At 40.2% G+C, this 20,740-nt stretch overlaps 1 pseudogene across 1 annotated transcript; it reads right to left on the bottom strand.

The window, feature by feature from the left end:
• Window positions 1–17,780: 17,780 nt before the first annotated feature.
• Window positions 17,781–18,692, bottom strand: LOC308525563 (hypoxanthine-guanine phosphoribosyltransferase-like; annotated as a pseudogene). The gene is made up of 2 exons: window positions 18,310–18,692; window positions 17,781–18,069 (listed from the first exon to the last, which is right to left on the bottom strand). The product of its transcript is annotated as a hypoxanthine-guanine phosphoribosyltransferase-like (transcript).
• Window positions 18,693–20,740: the final 2,048 nt, after the last annotated feature.

The following is a 20,740-nucleotide window of genomic DNA, read 5'->3' as shown; positions in this document are numbered from 1 at the left end:
GCCAGCCTGTCTGCTCTTCCAGGCCTCCAGCTTCGGAGAGCCCTCCCCAGACAGGGCTCCCGCACCCCGGGCTCTGCTAGAAGTCAGTGTCTCAGCAGCCTTCGCTGAAAATGGTTCACTGTGTTGTTTTGACATTGCATGTCAACTATACTCGAAAAATAGTTTTTTGATGTTTTAAAAGGTTACCTGTCACTAACATCAACAGGGTCTTTTGCCTTTTTATCAGAGACACTTGAGAACTCTATCAAGACTCAATAGATTTCAGGTTGAAGATTGATGACAGAGGTTGGGGTTGGTATCCTTCCATTTCTTAAACCTGTCCACAGAAGCATTAAAAAACAGGCTGTCATTCATCAAGTTGCTCAGTTAAGAAATCTGGGCGTCATCTTTGATATTTCCTTCTCCCTGTTGCTTCCACCACTCATCTGACACAATATACCACACATGGGTGTGCACACACACACACGTACATACACAAAAATCCAAATAACCCCTAAATATTGTGGATTCTAACTTCTAAAAGTCTCTTGAGTCCATCCACTTTTCTCTATTACAACTAACATCTCACTAGTGTAAGTTACAGTCATCATGTGCCCAACTCACGTATCTACCTACTTCCAATGTTCATCTGGCAGCTAGAATGATCTTTTTAAAAATATAAGTACATTCAGCCCAGCCAGTGTGGTTCAGGGGTTGAGCATTGGCCCAAGCACCAAGAGGTCCCCGGTTCAATTCCTGCTCAGGGCACATGCCTGGGTTGCGGACTTGATCCCCAGTAGGAAGCGTGCAGGAGGCAGCTGATCAATGTTAATGCATCGATGTTTCTCTCTCTGCTTCCCTCTCGCTCTAAAATCAATAAAAATGTATTTTTTAAAAAATAAATAAATTCAGTAATGTTGCAGTCCTGCGTGATAGTCTTGAATGACTTTCTTTTGATTTTAAAATAAATTCCAGACATGTAACATAACCTTGAAGCCCCTGCTTGAGCTGGCCTCTGCCCAGCCTCCCAAACTGACCTCTTGCCAGTCTTTTCCTTCTATTCCTGCATCAGTCGTATCAATCTTCTCTCATTTTCTCCAAAGGACCAAGCTTCTCATCACCTCAGGGTCTTCGCACATGCTGTTGCCTGTGCTTATGCCTTGTTCTCCTTGCTCTTCTTTATTGTTGCGCTTATTACAAATAATTTGTATGATTTGTTATTTAATATCTATCTCTAAGCCCAAATTTTAAATTCTATGAAGTCATGTGTCTTCTTTGTTCTTTAATATATTTTATTGGTTTCAGAGAGGAAGGGAGAGGGAAAGAGAGAAATATTAATGATGAGAGAGAATAATTGACCAGCTGCCTCCTGCATACCCCCTACTGGGGATAGATCCTGAAACCCAGGCATGTGCCCTTGACTGAAATCGAACTGTGACCTCCTGGTTCATAGTTCATTGCACAATCACTGAGCCACACCAGCTGGGCCCAAGTCTGTCTTATTCAGTTTTACTAGAGGCCCGGTGCACGAATTCATGCACATGTGGGGTCCTGAGGGGAGGTTGGGGGAAGGCCAGGATGCGATCGGCACTCTGGGTGGGCGGTGGGACACCCTTACCTGGGATCCATCCCACTGACTTTCGAGCCAGTTCTCAGGAGCCACCTGGCGTCTGCTTTTATATTATTTCTTCCTTGTGGAGCATCTAGGGAGGGGAAGCGGCTGTGGTGCCCAAGGCCTGCTTCCAGGAGGCTGGTGGTGCTGTTGGGATTGTGCTGGTGGCACTGGTCCATTGGTGCCTGGCCCATTCTCTGGAGATTGGACCTGCAGGACTACTGAGGGAGTGAGTGGCTGCTGCTGGGCTGGTCAGCTGCCTGGACGGGTCAGTCAGCTAAGCAGCACTCCCATTGTGGGAGTGCACTGACCCCCAAGGGGCAGCCCCTGCATTGAGCGTCTGCCCTCTGGGGGTCAGTGCAAGTCATAGCAACCAGTTGTTCTGGTCGTTCAGTCCCTTAGGCTTTTATATATATAGATACCCAGGCCAAAATAGGCAATTAATAAAATTTTGTTGAATAAATTGGTGAATTCTTTTGCTGCCTATTATTTTTTGTGTGTGGTTTTACATATGCTCCCTAATTGACTGAAAGCTCCTCGAAGACAGTCATCACATTTATAATGAGTCCTTATGTTGGAGATGGTTGTAGAGATGATTCAGACATGACTTTAAATCTAGTAGCGATAAACCATGCAAACAGTATCATACTTGAAATGCTATTATGCACAATATGAGCACAATTCTTTGGAAACTCAGAGGAGGAAGGGGTTAAGTCAGTTTGGCTGACTCTGGGTAGACAAGTCAGGGAAGATGAAATTGAAGTTGAAGTTTTGTAGGACAGAGTTCACAAGTAATAAGTAAGGGGAGGGTGATCAAGGAAGTGAGATCAGAGAAGTAAGAAAGATGAAATGGTTTTAATGTAAGGAAAGGAGGGGTTGTTACTATTTCTTCATGTGTGATTTGACTTTTGAAGAATGGTAAGAAATGTGGAAATAATAGTATGTGTGGTATCTTGCTTGGTAAAGTCAGAATAAGCCACTAAACAGATTAGCTTTCTCCCATTTTTAATATTCAACAACATTGGAAGTTATATTTGATACTCCTTCAAGGAAACACCAATAAGAATGTCATTTCTGGGGCTCTCTACATGTTTGGTCAAACCAGCTTGCATTTGAAAACCCTCTGATAGAGGGTTCTAAGTTCTAGCTGAAGGTTTACTCACAAAATTAAACTTAAATTTCCCCTTAAAGAGCACTATTCTCTATAAATAGCTTCACATTAAGACTACAGAATTTCCTGTTTCTGGCCTGAGAGAATGATAGGGTGACATTCTCTTAACTCAATGCTGACACTTCTAAACAAATCCCCAATCGCTCTCCTTTGAAAATCAAGACATGTGCCTTTACAACACCTTCCATTGATCCTTGGCATGCTTTCATCCAAGAATGATAAACATCAGCTTTCTCTGCTTTTGAAATCTTGTCTCACCCTAACTCTTTTTGTTGCTGAGCCTTAAGTTTTAGGAAGCCAATCCTTCGCTGTTTCCTCAATTTTTAGAGAATTGAAAAAGTTAACAGAGGAAGTCAAGATATCTATATTTCTAAAAGAAGAGAAATGTTTAATACTACATGTGAATTCTCAATTGTCTAAATAACACACAGGAAAAACAGAAGGAGGAAACGTGTTTATACAAAGGTTCTCTCTCCAGGAGTAGGTGAGGATCAGGAATAGATGAGGATAGAAGTTTGATGCTTTGCTCATGTAATGATCTTAGGCAAAAAAATAATAATAATTGAAAGTCTCAAGTATGCATATCTTAGATAAATAACTTTTCTGTTAAGACTCACCATTCTTTTGTATGGTTGGGTTCATGCTTCAAAGTTTCCTGATAATATTACTATTTCATTATAGAAGACATCATATATATGATACTGAAAACTAGACTGTTACATTCATGACCTATTTATGTCTATGTTTGAGAATTATATTTCTGTGCTTAAGAACCTTAGCATAGAAATCATCCTTCCTGCTCTGACATTGAAGAGCACTGCCTTTCAACAGAGTGTGTCTTCTTTACATCACTGAATGGATCTCAAAGAAAATTTGGGGAAGGCTGGGGCCCACTTCTAGGGGTTCGAGGCCCAGCTCCACCCCAACTGGCCGTGGGACTTAGAACCAGCCCCTTGAGACACGGAGGCTGGGCCTAGGAGGAGGGATGGTTCCAAGGTTCCTTCCAGCCTCAACTACCAGGCAATGCTTCCAATGTTTAGTCTAGAAAATACTTTCATATTCAAGATTTATCCTTTTGCTGGAACCCACGACTAAAGTGAAGGAACACTTTAATGATTTAAGAAGCTATTCAGTGGTCATAAAAAAGTAATTTTGTTTCTTCCAAACCTCCAGATTAATATGGAGATTTTTCTGCTGAGTCTTATTTTAAAAAGGCATTATGCACATCCAAACTGACATAGCCACAAGGAATTGTAGAAATTTTTAATATCTGTTGATGGGAATGGGACTAAAATTTCCATATTTAAAACTGCCAGATGACTTTTAAATGGGTAACATTAAATCACTGTCAGAAATGTTAAATTTTCTCGTCTGTATACAATTGTTTCTCAGTAGAGGAAAGCTGCAATCTTAGGCTAAATGGCCATTTTTCACTTTGTCCCCAAGCTTACTACCAAATGCAAGGGAATAAAATTAAATAATTTCTTAAGTTTGTGTGAGAGAGAGAGAGAGAGAGAGAGAGAGAGAGAGAGAGAGAGAGAGAAGCAGAAAGAGTTAAGAAAATATATCTGAAAGGCATATTTTTAAAATAATTTTCCCCAAAACGAAAGGGTGTCCTAAAAAATTATATACACACTATAACAGCTGATAGCTCAATTTTGAAAATGAAATCTATTTTAATAAACACTGCCTTGATAATTATTCAAAGTGTGTGTGTACGTTTTTGGGGATGCCCTATATATGTTTTTATTAATGATACATATAAGGATGATATTTAAAATAAGGAGCCCAAACAAATAATCTTTTGTTCAAAGATCTTCCAGTTGTCCTGAATTTTTTGTGTATTTATAATGTAGCAGTTAGAAATCTAAATGTCAGGATTGATTTTGTTTTTCATCCAATAACATGAGAATAAGTGAGAAATTCATAATCTTGATTTAGTCCTCTTAGGCCAAATATATATATATATATATATCCAGTTGGAACATTATGATAAAATCAGAAACTTTCTCATTTTGGTTCAGAATATGATCTTCTGTGAAAAAGATGCAGGACTTGGGGGAAAGGGTATAGCATTTCTCGAAGAGCCGTAGAGTAATCTGTAAAACAAACCAGTTGCTACTTAGTCTCCTATATTTTTATTACTATTCTTTTCTCCAACAGATTAAAGCACAGTCCTTAGCACATATTAAGTCTAAATATTTCTTGAATGAAGGCTCGCCAAAAGCTATAAATAACCAAGGTTAGTTAATAATAACTAGTCTATCTAAATAGATTCTAATTTATACCCAGCTAGAGAGAAGGTGAAGGAGAGTGGTAATCATTTCAAGAGAAACAAAGGTAGGTACGGAGGAAGGGAGGGAGGGAGGGATAAAGGAAAGGAGGGAGGGTGGGAGGGATGGAGGGAGGGAGGGATGGAGGGAGGGAGGGTAGTGATGTGGAATTTTTAGACTGGTACCTGGATTCTTTGTCTGCCAGAGTCGAGGAATGAATCCACAGACAGAGAGTAGTATAGCAAAGGTGGAGATTTATTGAAGAACAAGTACTAACTCCCACGTGGGAAGAAGGAAAGAGTCCCACAGAACGAACTGGCACGTGGTGAGGGGTAAAGGGTCCCACTGAGCTCCTTTTCCTATGGCTTATAAAGGCTGCAGAGCCTGGTGCCTTGATATCCCCTCTGACTGGTCACTATTCCCTTAGACTGGTTACTATAGTAACTCCTGGGCTCAAAGGTAGAACCTCACATGAGACATGTGAGGTTCTCCCCACCCCGCTTTCTTATTGTTTTCTTATTCCCTTTGGATGAAGGGCTTCCTTCCCTTTATTTTGTAAATATAGACCTTTTGCTGTTCCCAGCTCCCTCATTCTATGGATATGTACCTGTTGCAGCTTTTCAGCTCCCCTATTCTATGGAAATATACCTTCTGTTGCTCTGCAGCCCTGTGCTTCCTCCTTGGATCTCTTAATTTCCAAAATTTCCTAAAACCTGTCTTTTTCACTCCCCCAAATTCCTGTTTCAGTGGGAGGGAAAATAGCTTCATTTAACCTGGGAAAAATAAACTAGTATAGCTTCTCTGTTTTTAGGTTCAGAAAGGAGACTGGAATTAAGGGAAATGAGTGTTTATTGAACATCTATCTTGTGCTAGATACTCTGCTAGGTTTTGGGAATTTTTAATTGTTAGTCTATAGCTATAGTTATCTTCTTTCTGATGTAAATATGCCTTAAAAACTAGCTATCAAATAGAATAAAAAATAATTCTTTAAGTTAATATCAAAGCCTACCGAAGTCTTATCACTTAGCATGACTCAGTCCTCAAAGTCATGTACGCTTTCCTAGAGATACTTGACACCAAAGTAAACTGTAGTTATTTTATTTTGTTTTTAATTACAGTTGTCACTCAATATTGTTTTATGTTAGTTTCATGTATACAGCATAGTGGTCAGACAATTACATAATTTACAAAGTGATCCCTCCAATAACTCAAGAAGTCAAGTACACACCTAGCACCATTCATAGTTTTTAGAATATCACTTAGTACATTCCCTACACTGTTCTTTCACATCCCTGTTATTATTTTGTGACTACCAATTTGTACTTCTTAATCCCTTCACCCCTCCACCCATCCCCCTAACCCCTATCACATCGGACAGCACTAGTTTGTTTCCTGCATCTATGAGTCTGTTTCTGTTTTGTTTGTTCATTTATTTTGTTTTGTAGATTCCACATATTAGTGAAATCATATGGTGTTATCTGAATCTGTCTAACTTATTTCACTTAGCATAATACCTTCTAGGTCCATCCATGTTGTTACAAATGGTAAGTTTTCTTCTTTTTATGGCTGAGTAACAGCTCATTGTACATATGTACTACATCTTCTTTATCCACTCGTCTATGGTTGAGCACTTGGGTTGTGTTTATATCTTGGCTATTGTAAATAAAGCTGCGGTGAACATAGGGATGCATATACCTTTTTAAGTTCGTGTTTTAAGTTTCTTCAGCTATATGCCCAGAAGTGGAATACCTGGGTCATAAGGTAGTTCTATTTTTAATTTTTTTAAAAACCTCTGTACTGTTTTCCACAGTGGCTGAGCCAATTTACATTCCCACCAACAGTGCACGAGGGTTCTGTTTTCGCCATATCCTTGTTTATTGATTTATCGATGATAGCCATTCTGAGAGCTGTGAGGTTTTAATTTGCATTTCTCTGATGATTAATAATGTTAAGCATCTTTTTTCATGTGTCTATTGGCCATCTGTCTGTCCTCTTTGGAGAGTTGTCTACTAAGGTTATCTGCCCATTTTTAATTGGATTATTTTTTGGTCACTTTAGATGACTGGCAAGCATTAATTAAATATATAATTAAGTTTTGAGGTTCAATAATACTAAGTACGGCATATACATTTTTTTTGAGCATTTGGTTCTTAAAAAGCTGATCTTTGCTAGTAACTTTTAAAATCTAAGTACCTGTAATCAACCTGCTAATGTTATGACAATCCTCCATTGCCTAGTGATAGGATATATGAATTGCAAGGAAAACAACAAAGTAAAAAAGGTTACAGAGACTATACATTAAAATGTTCATAATGCTCACTTATCTCTGCATGGCAGGATGTTAGGTAATTTAAATTTATTTTTATTTATTGTGCTTGCCTGTATTGCTTGGGTAAAAGAAAAAGATAAAAACTAAAAGAAATAAATGGCACAAAGAGCCGATAGAAAGAGGAAAATGGCATCCACTTACTCCTTCCGTGGTCTTGGGTTTTAACAAAAGGACTGGAAAAAACTGCAAAAAATCCCTGAAGTTAAAAACAAGTGGGGAAGAGAACAGGAAAGAAGGAAACACAAAATGATAAACCCAAATGCTTCAATAAACTATCCTGCTACACTAAGAAATGAGCAGAAGCAGAGATGTCCCATGCATCTGTGGGCACGGAGAAAGGAAACAACCAATGGGACCATTCAATACATTTTCTCAGGAAATCTTTGGTTTCTAACTGGCCTACGTGTAGCAATGCATCAGTGTGTTTGCCTCAGGGAATTTAACTCTGAGATCTTGATCCACGCCTTCACATGCAGCAAATTCATTGATGGCATCATACTGGTCGTCTCTGTTTCTTCAAATGTAGGTCGCAGAAGCATTCCATTTTCCACATACCATTCCATCTGGAACAATCCACTCTCCCATCCTTTCCCATGTTTCCCCACTGCCAGCTCTCAGTCCATCTCCACGTTGCTCTCTAACCTATCCCCTGCTCTGAGCTCCTGCTGCTACCCCTGCTCTCCTAGCTAAAGCAGCTGCAGTCACACCACTGTACGCCCTCCACTGCCCAAACTTTCTATTCCCTTTGCATCATTGCTTTCAGAGCCTCAGCACATTTTGCCGTGACTTCATTTATTTCTTTGTTCACTTGTTTGCTGCCTCCCTCATTAGAGTGTAAAGTCCATGAGGTCAAGAACATGTCCGTCATTGTGGTTGTGTTTCCAGTAGACATGTGGTGGGCATCCAACAAATATCTGGAAATAAATAAATGGTCTCATGGCAACCTAATGCAGTAGACAGAGCAGGAATTACTGTCCACATTTCATAGGAAAGGAAATCTCAGAGGTGCTCCAATGACTTGCCCTAAATCACACAATAGAACCATATTAGTCCCTTTATTCAAGTGCAAGACTGCCTTCTAGCTAGGTGACACTGGGCACTTTACATAATCTCTATGCCTCCATTTCCTCATGGGTAAAATAGGGACTATAATAGCAACCTATCTCACTATTGCCATGAGTGAGGATTAAATCAGTCAGTATACAGAAGTGCTTAGAATAACCCCTGACACAGCCAGCCCACGGCGGATTGTCATTATTGCACTGACCTCTTCAGCTCAGAACTGTCTCAATGTGCTTCTTCTGCAGCATCCGTTTTCAAAAGCATAAATGTCTTCCTTTACACATTCTTTAGAGGTATTCAAACTGTAAAAATAAAGATTGTGGGGAAAAACACACTCAAGCAATGGTAATTTTAAAATGTACTCAATTGAACTACAATAAAGAAGTGGGTAGCCATCGTTTTTCTTCCCCCTCCTCTTCTCTGGCCACCGCCTGGCAACACCACTCTAGGGACACAAGGAGACTTTACTGGGTGGAGTGAATTTCCAAACGTCAGAGCCTGGTCCCCTGAATGCGTGATAACGTGTGTCAATTATCCAATTTAGGAGAAACAGCAAAAGAGTGAAACTTCTGAAGATGAATAAAAGGTATCTGAGGATGGGAAGCTTCTGGGCAAAGGGACCTTTGTGAAATAGGACTTCCGGTTGGTAGAGAGTGTGGGGCCTCAATCAAGTGCTATAGGTCATGTCTGTCGCTACTGCCCCAACACCCCCAGCACAATTCAGATACAAGGACTCTAAGACGTGAGCTGGGCTGGGCTAGCTTCCCTAACCAATTTTAACTTCTACCTGATGCTTGAAATGTAATGGCCTTCAATTCCACATTTAGAGAGCAGGGCTTAGAATGTATTTCCATGGGGACAGGGAATCTATTGGCCTAATATCACAACACAGTCTGAGGCTGATGATACTACATCACAGATCTTGATGGCGGCAATAGCCATGATTTCTTCATGTGCATGTGATGGGCTGCCCTCGGGAGAAGTGGGAGGTTTCACAGCTCCCGGTAAAGGAGCGCTGGAGGGAGGCTGCATCAAAAGCAAATGAGCATATCACTATTCTGCATCTGACTGTTTACCGACCATTACCTAGGTCCCCTCTGGGTGCCTGTGGAGGGCGGCTTGTTTTATAAACCTTCAAAATGCATTTATGAACATCAGATGGTTGCTAGTGGCTGAACCATGAAAATGCTTTCTTTTCCTTAGCCTTGATTTCTGAATCACTAGACGCCCTTTGGCTTCATTCGGCAACACAGGCTGTGACCACTAGAGGGAGCTGCTCCACCAGCCGTATCATAAATTAACTGCGCCCCGCATCCTCGTGGCGGTGACAGAACACCGTTTTATATCAGTTCCCTCAGAAGCACAAATCCAGCATAATCTGATCGTGTCCCCTTCACGAATTGCAAAATATACTCTCCTGGCATTCGAGGCTGTAAGAGTTGGAAGACACCTGTTCACCAGAATGAGTTCTCAGAGACCTGGTTTCCTTTCGGCAGCCTCTCTGGTGACTGCCTCCCAGGCAACAGGACTTCTCCTTAGGGTGAGGGGTAAACTGAGTCTCCGCAGGCAATTCCATCATTAAGCAGGTCAAAGTACAATTCTCGCTTCCACTCCCTGAAAAATGCTCGTTCCCCAAAACTCACTAGGTGCTGGACTCCTAAAACAGAAACCTGCGAGGCTATCGTCCAGGTAATCCTCAGCGAGGTCAGGTGGCTGCTTGCGCTCGGTGCCAACTGAGACCCAGAGAGCAAACGTGTGCAAAGTAGGGAGAAACTCGTGAAACTGGTGAATGAGCAAAACTGAATAACATGTCTTTGGAAAATGAAAACTATCCACTGGCTTCTGCGCGAAGTTTAAGTGGGTTCTCGAGTATATTCTGATTCCAACAATCCTTCAAAGGTTTGTCCACAAACTTAGAAGAATGAGCCAGTGTTACAGGGGAGGGAGAGGGGGGAGAGACTTTAAAGCATCTGCGAATAATGCAAGATAGTTTCTCTCTTTCCTGGACGTTTTAAGAGTTGTGAATCTTAAATAAATATGAAATCCTTTATGAATCGTTCCCTTGTCTCAAGTGAATGTCTTATGCGTTCATTCAACAAAATTTAAGTGCCTTCTATGTGCCAGAAACTGTCCTGGGTACTAGAACGTCTGTATGGGGCACAGGTACTGATTGTAGGATCCTTGTTGCTTTCCTTTTTACTTTTTTAAATTAAAAGGTTTATTTGAGATCACTGCAGATTCACATTCAATTGTAAGAAACAATACAGAGCCCTTTTTCCAGATTCCTCCCATGGTAACATCTTGCAAAACTATAGTAGGCTATTAGCATTGATTCAGTCAAGGGGAGCTGGGTGGAGAGGGTCAAAGGAGGGGGGAGGAAGAGGGACATTTGTGATACCTTCAACAATAACGTTTAAATATGTACCAATATAATTAATTAATTTTTAAAGAGCTAATCCCTTCCATCACCCCTAAGATTTCACGTGGTGCCATTTTGTAGCCACGCCTACCTCCCTTTGCCACCTCCTACTCATCGCTACCCCCCACCAACTCCTGGCAACCCCCAAATTATTCTCCATTTTTGTTATTTTGAAATTGTTATATAAATGAAATCATACAGGATGCAACTTTTTGAGATTGGTTATTTCCACTCCACATAATTCTCTGGAGACTCGGCCATGTTGTTCTATCTACAGTTCGTTTCCTTTTATTGCTGAGTGATGTTCAATGGTTTGGATGCACCCTAGTGTGTTTAACCATTCATCCATTGAAGGACAACTGGACTGTGTACAGCTTTTGTGTATTACAGATCAAGCTGCTATGGGCATTCATGTATAGGATTTTGTGTGAACATAAGTGTTCATTTCTCTGGAATAAACGTACAGGAAAGCAATTGCTGGTTTGTATATGGTAAGTGCATGTTTAGTTTTTTTCAGAAAATACAAAACTGCTTTCCAGAGAGGCTGTGCTGTGTTCATCCCCACTGGAAACGTGTGAGCCATCCAGTTTCTCTGAATCCTTGCTGGGTTTCTGGTGTTGTCACTATTTTCTACTTTAGACATCTGAAAGGTGCACAGTGATATCTCGTTGTAGTTCTATATTGCACTTTCCTGATGGCTAATAATGTTGAAACATTTTTCCATTTGCTTATTTGCCACCTGTATGTCGTCTTCAGTGAAATGTTTCTTCAGTCTTTTACCCATTTTCTGTGGTTTAATTATTTATGTCATTGAGTTCTGAGAATTCTCTAGTTCTTTGTATATTCTAGACACTGGTGCTTTGTCAGCTATGTGGTTTGCAAATGTCTTCTCTCAATCTGAACCTGGTATTTTCATTCTCCAGGCAGGGTGTTTCTCAGAGCAAAAGTTTATAATTTTAATGATGTCCAATTTGTCAATTTTTTATAGGTCTTCATTTTAGTGTCCAGTCTAAGAATTCTTTGCCTACCTCTAGGTCCCAAAGATTTCTCTCTCTCTTTTTTTTTTTTTTCAGAAAGTCTTATTGTTTTAGTACATTTTACCTTTAAGCCCATGATCCATTCTTCCCCCTATGAATGTATTATTGTTTCAACATCATTTTTTGAAAGGTTAGTGTTGCTCCATTGAATTGCTTTTCCACTTTTGTCAAAAAACAGTTGGGTATATTTGTGTGAGTCTATTTATAGGTTCTCTAATCTGTTCTGTTGATTTCTGTGCCTATATCTCTACAAATTCCCTACCATTTTGATTACTGTAACTATATAATAAGTATTGAAATCTGCTGGACTGATTCTTCCCATTTTGTTATTTTTTCTTCAACATCATTTTAATTGTTTTCCACACAAATTTTAGAATAATTATCTTTAACTACAGAAAAATCTTGCTAGGGTTTTGATAAGAATTACATTAAACCTTATATTTATTTGGGAAGAAACTTTACTATATTGAATCTTTGAACCCATGAACATATGTCTCTCCATTTACTTAAACCATCTTTGATTTCTGTCATCAGTGTTTTGTAGTGTTTAGCATATATTCTGTACATGTTTTATTAGATTTACACCTATGTATTTCATTGAGTTTCAATGTATTACAATAATTGGCCAATTGTAAATAATATTTTATTTTTAATTTTAGTTTCCATGCTCATTAATACTAAATACTACATATAGCATATGTATAGCATACAATTGGTTTTGTATGTTTAATTTGTATGTGTGACCTTGTTGCGTTTACTCGTTAGTTCTAGAATATAATCTTTTTTTGTATTTCTTGAGATTTTCTATATAGACAATCAGGTCATTTGCAAATAGGGACGGTTTCATTTGTCTATTCTGATCTGCAGAATTTTATTTCCTTTTCTAACCTAATTTCACTGGCTAGAACTTCCAGTACTGCATTAAATAAGAGTGGACATCCACACCTTGTACCTGAGTTTAAGAGGAAAATATTCAGTCTTTCACCATCAAGTAAGTTAGCTGTTGGTTTTTTGTAGGTCGTTCTTTATGAAATTGAAAAAGTTCCCTCTCTAATCTTATTTTCCTAAGAATTTTTCATCACAAATGAAAATTGAATATTATTACATGATTTTTCTGCATCATTGATAGAATCATGTGATTTTTTTTCTTCCTTAGCCTGTCAACTTGCTTACATTGATTGATTTTTTTTAATATATTTTTTTTATTTTTTATGGAGAAGAAAGGGAGAGGGATAGAGAGCTAGAAACATTGATCAGCTGCCTCCTGCACACCACCTACCGTGGATGTGCCTGCAACCAAGGTACATGCCCCTGACCGGAATCAAACCCGGGACCCTTCAGTCTGCAGGCCAACGCTCTATCCACTGAGCCAAACTGGCCAGGGCTGATTGATATTCAAATATTGAACTAGCCTTGCATCCCTAGAATAAACCCCACTTAATCATGGTATAGAATTTTTTTTTTACATAGCTGAATTCTATTTTTAAATATTTTTAAATAATTTTGTCTTCTGCTCATTGACGTCTTAGAATCTCTTGCTTAGGAGCAACAAAGAGAATAGTCAGATTTCATGCACACTTTGAAGACAAGAAATCCAGATTTTGTTATTTCTAATGCGAACTTTGTTAAGCATGTGGGGTGGGATCGAGGAGGAGGAGGGTTCCTTTGCAGACTTCAAAGCCTTAAAACTGAGAGGACTTGAGAATGGAATGCTTAGTATGACCCGTGGGAAGATATGATATGTGATATGGTATGAATGCGATATCCCACCAAACAAGAGAAAGCAATCCTCCCCGCCAGGGTGCGGAAAAGAGAGACAGTCAGACATAGGTCGGTATCCTCCCTTCCAAGATCGAGAGACACGGGTGTAAACTGAAAACCGCTAAGTGGGCTTGAGGATCTCAGGACCGAAGAGCCTGGTTTTTAACAAAACAAAACAAGAAAGAAAAAAACCCTCACTGTGTGCCTTCAGCCATCTTAGTTGCATCCCACTTTTGATTCAGGGAGTAGAAATGGAGGCATAGCACAGGGAGGCAGAGAGCCTTCAAATCCCCGACTCCTCGGTGCAGTCCTGTCCAACAGCCCCTGCGTAGTGCGGGGGGATGGAAGCTGGGAAGGGTGGGGAGTGGGGACATCATAGGGAGGACACAAAGCGCATGTCATACCGTTGTCGTGATCTGGTTACTATTTCTCGGGAAAGGAGGAAGGGGAAGGCTAGATATAGCATCCATTTATACAGCTTTGCCAAAGAGCTGCATTTAACACTGTCCAAGTCGGTTCCCTGCTCACTGATGGGGAAAGGGACTGAACAAAGGCAGTTTAGACACATGCGCAGTAACGTCTGAGTGACCTGGGAAGCTGTTGCCCGTCAATCACACCTGGAAACAGGTAATTGGCCACGATGGACATAGCCCGTGCAAGCTCATGAAATCTACATACATAAACTTCTAGAACCAGTGGTTCTCAACCTTCCTAATCCCGCGACCCTTTAATTTAGTTCCTCATGTTGTGGTGACCCCCCAATTTCATTGTTACAAATTGAACATAAAGCATGGTGATTAATCACAAAAACAATATGTAATTATATATGTGTTTTCCAATGGTCTTAGGCGACCCCTGTGAAAGGGTCGTTCGACCCCCCCCAACAAAGGGGTCGCGACCCACAGGTTGAGAACCGCTGTTCTAGACGAAGGAGCCAGGCTCTCCTGGCGCCGGGCTCGCTTGGGACTCCTGCTGCAGGGGCTGCACCCCACTGTGCCCAGATGGTGCCAGGCCATGTGGGCTCCACACATGGACTGATGGACTTTACTCTGGCCTGAGTGCTGAGCCACACCGGCTGCAACATGCAACGGAGACTCCGGACACTGGCCTTGTTCATGGCTTCGCTGAACTCCCGGCTGCACCTTTTCCAGGACTGGAACCCGAGAAACGTAACTTGATGCAAAGAACCTTTTCCCACATCCCATCCTTCCAGGGGGGCTTCTGAAAATGCTTCTTTCAGCAGCGCCCCAAGAACCTCGCTGCCTGAAATGACAGGGGAGTTTCATCCACTGGCCACGTGGACCTGACTGTCAGAAGGCCTGGCCACACCCAGGGCGCCAGCAGCAGAGGCCGATGCATGTCAGCAGCACAAGCAGGGGTGGCGGGATGACCCTCAGGTGGAGGCCACCCAGCCCAGACACCCCACCTCTGACTGCACTACTGTCTCGCTTCCCCTGGCAGCAGAAGCCATCGCAAGGAAAAGAAGTGCCAAGCGGAGGGCATCAAACAGGACAGCGGCAGGACTAAGGGGGCAGAGTAGAGCCCCTGAGAGGGGTGGCTGCCCTAACTGAGCCTGAGTTCTGAATCACCTGAATTTAAATCCCGAGTCATTACACCAAACACTAACTTCTAACCCGGAAGAAAGTAAGATAGCTTGAAGTGGCAACATTGAAATTTGTTTACTTGATTTGCTTAGTTTCTCTCTCTCTTTCTCATTCTGTCTCTTCTCCCTCTCTCATCATTAAAATAGGGGCTATGAGCAATTAGGTTCGCTATAGAGAAGTAAAAAAGAATTACATGTTTACAGACATGAGGTTTACGGGGGATATTAACTACTCTGCTTAAACTTCGGGTCCTGAAATGAACTTGGAAGGGCATCTAGTCCAATTCACATCGCATTGAGAGGGAACAGACTGAGAAATGGGGAAGTAGCTATCTCAGGATCACAGAGAGAGTTCGTGACAGAGCCAGGACAAGATTTCACATCTCTGAGGCACCCGGACATGTGAGCGTTCAAAATCAAGAGTGGCTTTCACCCGTAGTAATTGATGGTGGAAATCCCTGGATTCATTATATAAGCACACACACAGCCCTCTACCATTGGGCAAACCAGTCAGCCCCGAGTGACTGTCTGAGGACTTTCCCTTCGCTCTCTGTCTTCCCTGATAATTCCCTTTGTGGTGACTTTCAGTTTTGTGCAGTGCCAGCTGGTCGTGACTGGTTTAGCCTCTCCAACAAAATGTGTTGGATTTTATTTAAAAGTCCCACAGTTGCATTTCTGAGCTAAAAATAAAATTATGTTGTATCATCTGATATTTTCAGAAGATCAGCTACATCACTCCCCACCTTTCTGAAAATAACAGAGATGTGTGGCTTTTAAAATTCTGTTCTTTGAACAGCCCAATTCAGAGAGCAATAGAGTTGTATCAGAGGTACCCTTAATATCAGAGAATTCAACTCATCCTCAATCCCAGAATGAGAGAGAGACAAAGACAGTCAGGCAGAGAGAGACATAAGAGAGACGACAGACAGACAGACAGAGAAAGATACAGAGTTTCATTTTCTCCTCTAGCCTCATCATTGGAAATAGCCTCCAGCTAAATAACAGATTTTCCTTTATCTTCAAGAGATTCTCGTTAGAAGTTATTTTCCCTCATTTCATGGGCTGCTAAAAAATATAGAAACAAATGTGTGTATACCAGTTAGCTTGAGAGTGTGTATGTTACAATAGTAAGGTGCATTTTAAGTGTGATCTCACACGGTTTCATTTTACTTTTCTCTATACATATTCCTTTACCCTGATTTATACACATATTTTTAAATTTTATTTTACTAATTATTTTTGCAACCCAGCTTATAAAGAAAACTAAGATCTTGGAAGGGAGGATGCTTGCTCTATCAGCTTCAGCCAACATTTTCTTTACCCACCTTCAAGTCATTTACCAAAATTATACCTACAAAGCAAAATGAAATGGGGAGAAAACAAATAAGGAAAAAAATCCTCCTATTGGGGATAAAGACATATTTTGTACAATAAATTTTATATTCAGTTTTGCAGATTGTGAAAAATAGATGACAACATGAAAGAGATGCTTCATTGAGACATTTTTCACTCTGTCCATGTGGATAGAAACTCAATTTAAAGTTGTAACAAGCCTGGCCAGTGTGGCTCAGTTGTTAAGTATTGACCTATGAACCAGGAGGTCACAGTTTGATTCCCAGTCAGGGCACATGCTCAGGTTGCGGGCTCGATCCCCATTAGAGGGATGCAGTAGGTAGCTGATCTGTGATTCTCTTTTATCATTGATGTTTCTACCTCTCTCTCCTTCTCCCTTCTTCTCTCTGAAATTAACAAAAACATATTTTTAAAAATAAATAAATAAAGTTGTAACAAAACTTGAGTGAAACAAGTGTGAGATTTAAGCAACCTCTTTAAGATCAGGGCACACATCTTCTTTTAATATTTATTTTGACTTTCTTTTTTTTTTCTTTTAAAGAAACAGCCTTTATTTTAAGGATTTTTACACTGATGAACTCAAAAAGTGGTAATGTTATTCTGGAATTTATTGATTTGTATTTAAAAGGAACTGTTGACAAAGATTCACTGAAAATAATGTGAATAAGCAGGAAAATACAGTTAATAATACTGAAAATTACTTACATAATTCCAGGACATATGGTTTATCTAATATAACAGTATCTCTTAGGTGCTATCTTAGATACAAAACCTGACTGCTTTTTACTTTTCTAAACACACAGTGGTATAATTAACAATATTCAATCACTTCTGTACTTTGCTGAATATATAAAAATTAAAATACCAATTAAAAACCAATATATATTCTCTTTAAATGTTTCTTACAAATACAGTTTCAATATTTTCATTCAATAGCGGTGTGGTTTAAGAGATTTTTCATTCACAAGTCAAATAACAATTCACCCAAAGGAAACTGATAGTCTTAGGCTCATAGTGCAAATACAGAGTTCAGGAATGAAGCAACTGACACTTCTAAATTACAAAACAGATAAAATTCTTAGAAGATACATGCAATAAGCTCTACTAAGCAGCTGGCCACAGAACTAGAACATTTGATCACTTTACTGGTGATTTCAATAGGACTCTAGATGTTTCCGAACTCAACTTGAATTCTCATCTTGGGCTTTGTATTTTGCTTTTCCAGTTTCACTAAAACACAAACATGGTTCAAATCCCTGAAGTATTCATTATACTCAAGGGCATATCCTACAACAAACTTGTCTGGAATTTGAAGTCCAACAAAGTCTGGTCTACATCCAACACTTCGAGGGGTCCTTTTTACCAGCAAGTTTGCAACCTTGACCATCTTCGGATTATGCTGCTTGACCAAGGAAAGCAAGGTTTGCATTGTTTGCCAGTGTCAATTATGTCTTCAACAATCAAGACATTCTTTCCAGTCCTAACAGGTTTGGTTCAGTGGATAGAGCGTCGGCCTGTGGACTCAAGGGTCCCAGGTTTGATTCCAGTTAAGGGGATGTACCCTGGTTGGGGGCACATCCCCAGTAGGGGGTGTGCAGGAGGCAGCTGATCGATGTTTCTCTCTCTTCAACGTTTCTAATTCTCTATCCCTCTCCCTTCCTCTCTGTAAAAAATCAATAAAATACATTTTTTTTTTAAAAAAAAGACATTCTTTCCAGTTAAAGCTGAGAGATCATCTCCACAAATCACTTTTATGTCCCCTGTTGATTGGTCATTACAGTAGCTCTTCAGTCTGAAAAAATCTACAGTCATAGGAATGGATCTATCACTATTTCTGTTCATGCTTTGATATAACCGAGCAGGTCAGCAAAGAATTTATAGCCCCCCTTGAGCACGCAGAGGGCTACAATGTGAGGGCCTCCCATCTCCTTCATCACATCTCGGGCAATCCTCTCGGTCCTGCCCATAATTAGTCCATGAGGAATAAACACCTTTTCCAAATCCTCCACGTAATGATTAGGTATACAAAACAAATCTAGTTCATAACCTGGTTCTTCATCACTAATCACAACGCTGGGGCTGCGAGTCGCCATAACGGAGCCGGCAAACGCACCAGCGGAGGGCAGCCTGAAGCCCTTGACTTTCTTTTCATAAAGATTTACCTCAGCAAAACAATCACAATAACTATTTTAAATTAAAATGCATGAATGTGTCACAAACCCTGCAAAACCAAAAACCTAAAAGAACTTAATAATACACACTTGAAATAAGAATACACTTGACCCTTGATCAACCTGGGGATTAGTAACGCTGACCTCCTGCAGTAAAAATACTTTAGGTTTAACTTTTGATCTACAGTCAGCCCTTCACATCCAAGGATTCAACCAACTGTGGATTGAAAACAGTATTTTTGATCCAAAGCTAGGAACCTGCAGTTGGGAAACTACAGCTGGAAGTTCAAAAATACTGTTTTTGATATGTGGTTGGTTGAAGCTGCAGATGCGAAACCCAAGGGTATAAAAGGGAATGATGACTATATTTATCCCAAAAAATCTGCCAATATGTGAAACCTGTGCAGTTCAAACCCATGTGGTTCAAGGTCAACTTGAAAACCCGCAGCAATACAAAAACAAATGTGAGGAAACCCTTTGTTCTTGTCCAATTGTAAACTAAATAGGTCCCCTTCCTTTGTGTCAGGCACACAATTTAGAGACTCATGGAAAGCATTTGTACTGAGATAAATAAGATCATCAAAAATGGAAGTCAGGGCACCCAATAATTTCTCTCTTTTGTGATTCTTCACTTGAAAATTACAAGTCCCAATTCATTGAAGATTACAACTGATCTGTACTTTATCTCTTTTTTTAAATGCCTATATTCTTTAGCTTTTTCTAATCAAGGACATGAATAGGTATCTTACTAAAGAGGTCCCGAGTAAGATTGCAAGCGTTCTACTATGCTTTGTTGAGTGGCTTCAGAATAGCTTACAATATATTATCATAAAAACAGGTTGCCATCAATAGCATAATTGCTGCATGAATAATCTTAGAACAAGGGAGGCTTTCCTAGGCTTCTTTATTGCAAGCAATCATTGTGCTCACCGCATAAAACAAATGCCTTCTGGGATTTTTTATTTTATTTTTACAAGACACAGCTTCCTCTAGTTTATATTTCTTGGTTTCCACATGAGCTATCCAAAAGATGAAAGAAGCTGGCTGGTCTGGCTCTAGAGATAATACTGTACGATGGTTTGTGTAGTAAATTGATGAAAAAAGCTGCACATGTAATGAAACATTGGTGAGCTAGTCCTCATTACCATCATAATATCTGGCACTGAATTGTAATAACTCTTTCTGCATGTAGATGCCAAAAAGCATTTTAACATTAATTAAAGCCCCACAGTGGTATTGGATGAAAGGGGATCCCATTAACCCAATTTTACAAGTGAGAAGCAGAGTGATAGAGATTAGGAAAGTGGCCTGGACAGATTTTTTTATTATTATTATTCATAATACCACAACATGTCCCTGGTAAAAATGGAAATCGGCATAGACTCCCACCACCACTGCTGCACTCGAGGTTGCCTTATAATGGAGCAGAAGCCTGGGAAGTAGGGCCTCTAGTTTCCACAGATGTTCTCACTCTCTGCCCTGCATGCCCTCAGCAGGAATGAAGCCAGGATTAAGTTGCAATACACGAATTTATAAAATGAAAAGCTTTCTTCAACTCCTCTAGGGCAGAAACCAGTTCTTTCATTTACTCTGAATTTCTGCATATTTCTCTGGCTCAGCTTCATGAAATGTGCACATAAAAGAAGAGTTCCCGGGTTGGGCCAAGTTAAATAGGCTTCTTCGCTTCAAGATTTCTCAGAGCCTTTACTATGCTACTGTACAGAACAAAGTTCCCAGAAGGACATGTTATTTGCAGATTCATGTGCCCACTAAATCTCTAGTTCACGGGTGTGCTGGGCAGAATAACAGCCTCCCAACGATGTCTGTGTTCTTATCCTGGAACCTTATATGGCAGATGGACTTAACGTTGCTAATCAGCCGACCTTAAAATAGAGAGGTGAGACCTAACCAGTTTGGCTCAGTGGATAGAGCATTGGCCTGCAGACTGAAGGTTCCAGGTTCGATTCCAG

The sequence above is a fragment of the Myotis nattereri genome (assembly GCF_964212035.1).
Source record: "Myotis nattereri genome assembly, chromosome: 9".
In the NCBI taxonomy this organism is placed as follows: Eukaryota; Metazoa; Chordata; class Mammalia; order Chiroptera; family Vespertilionidae; genus Myotis; species Myotis nattereri.
Note: the sequence above shows the minus strand (reverse complement) of the source record. Positions and strands in the feature narration are given on the sequence as shown.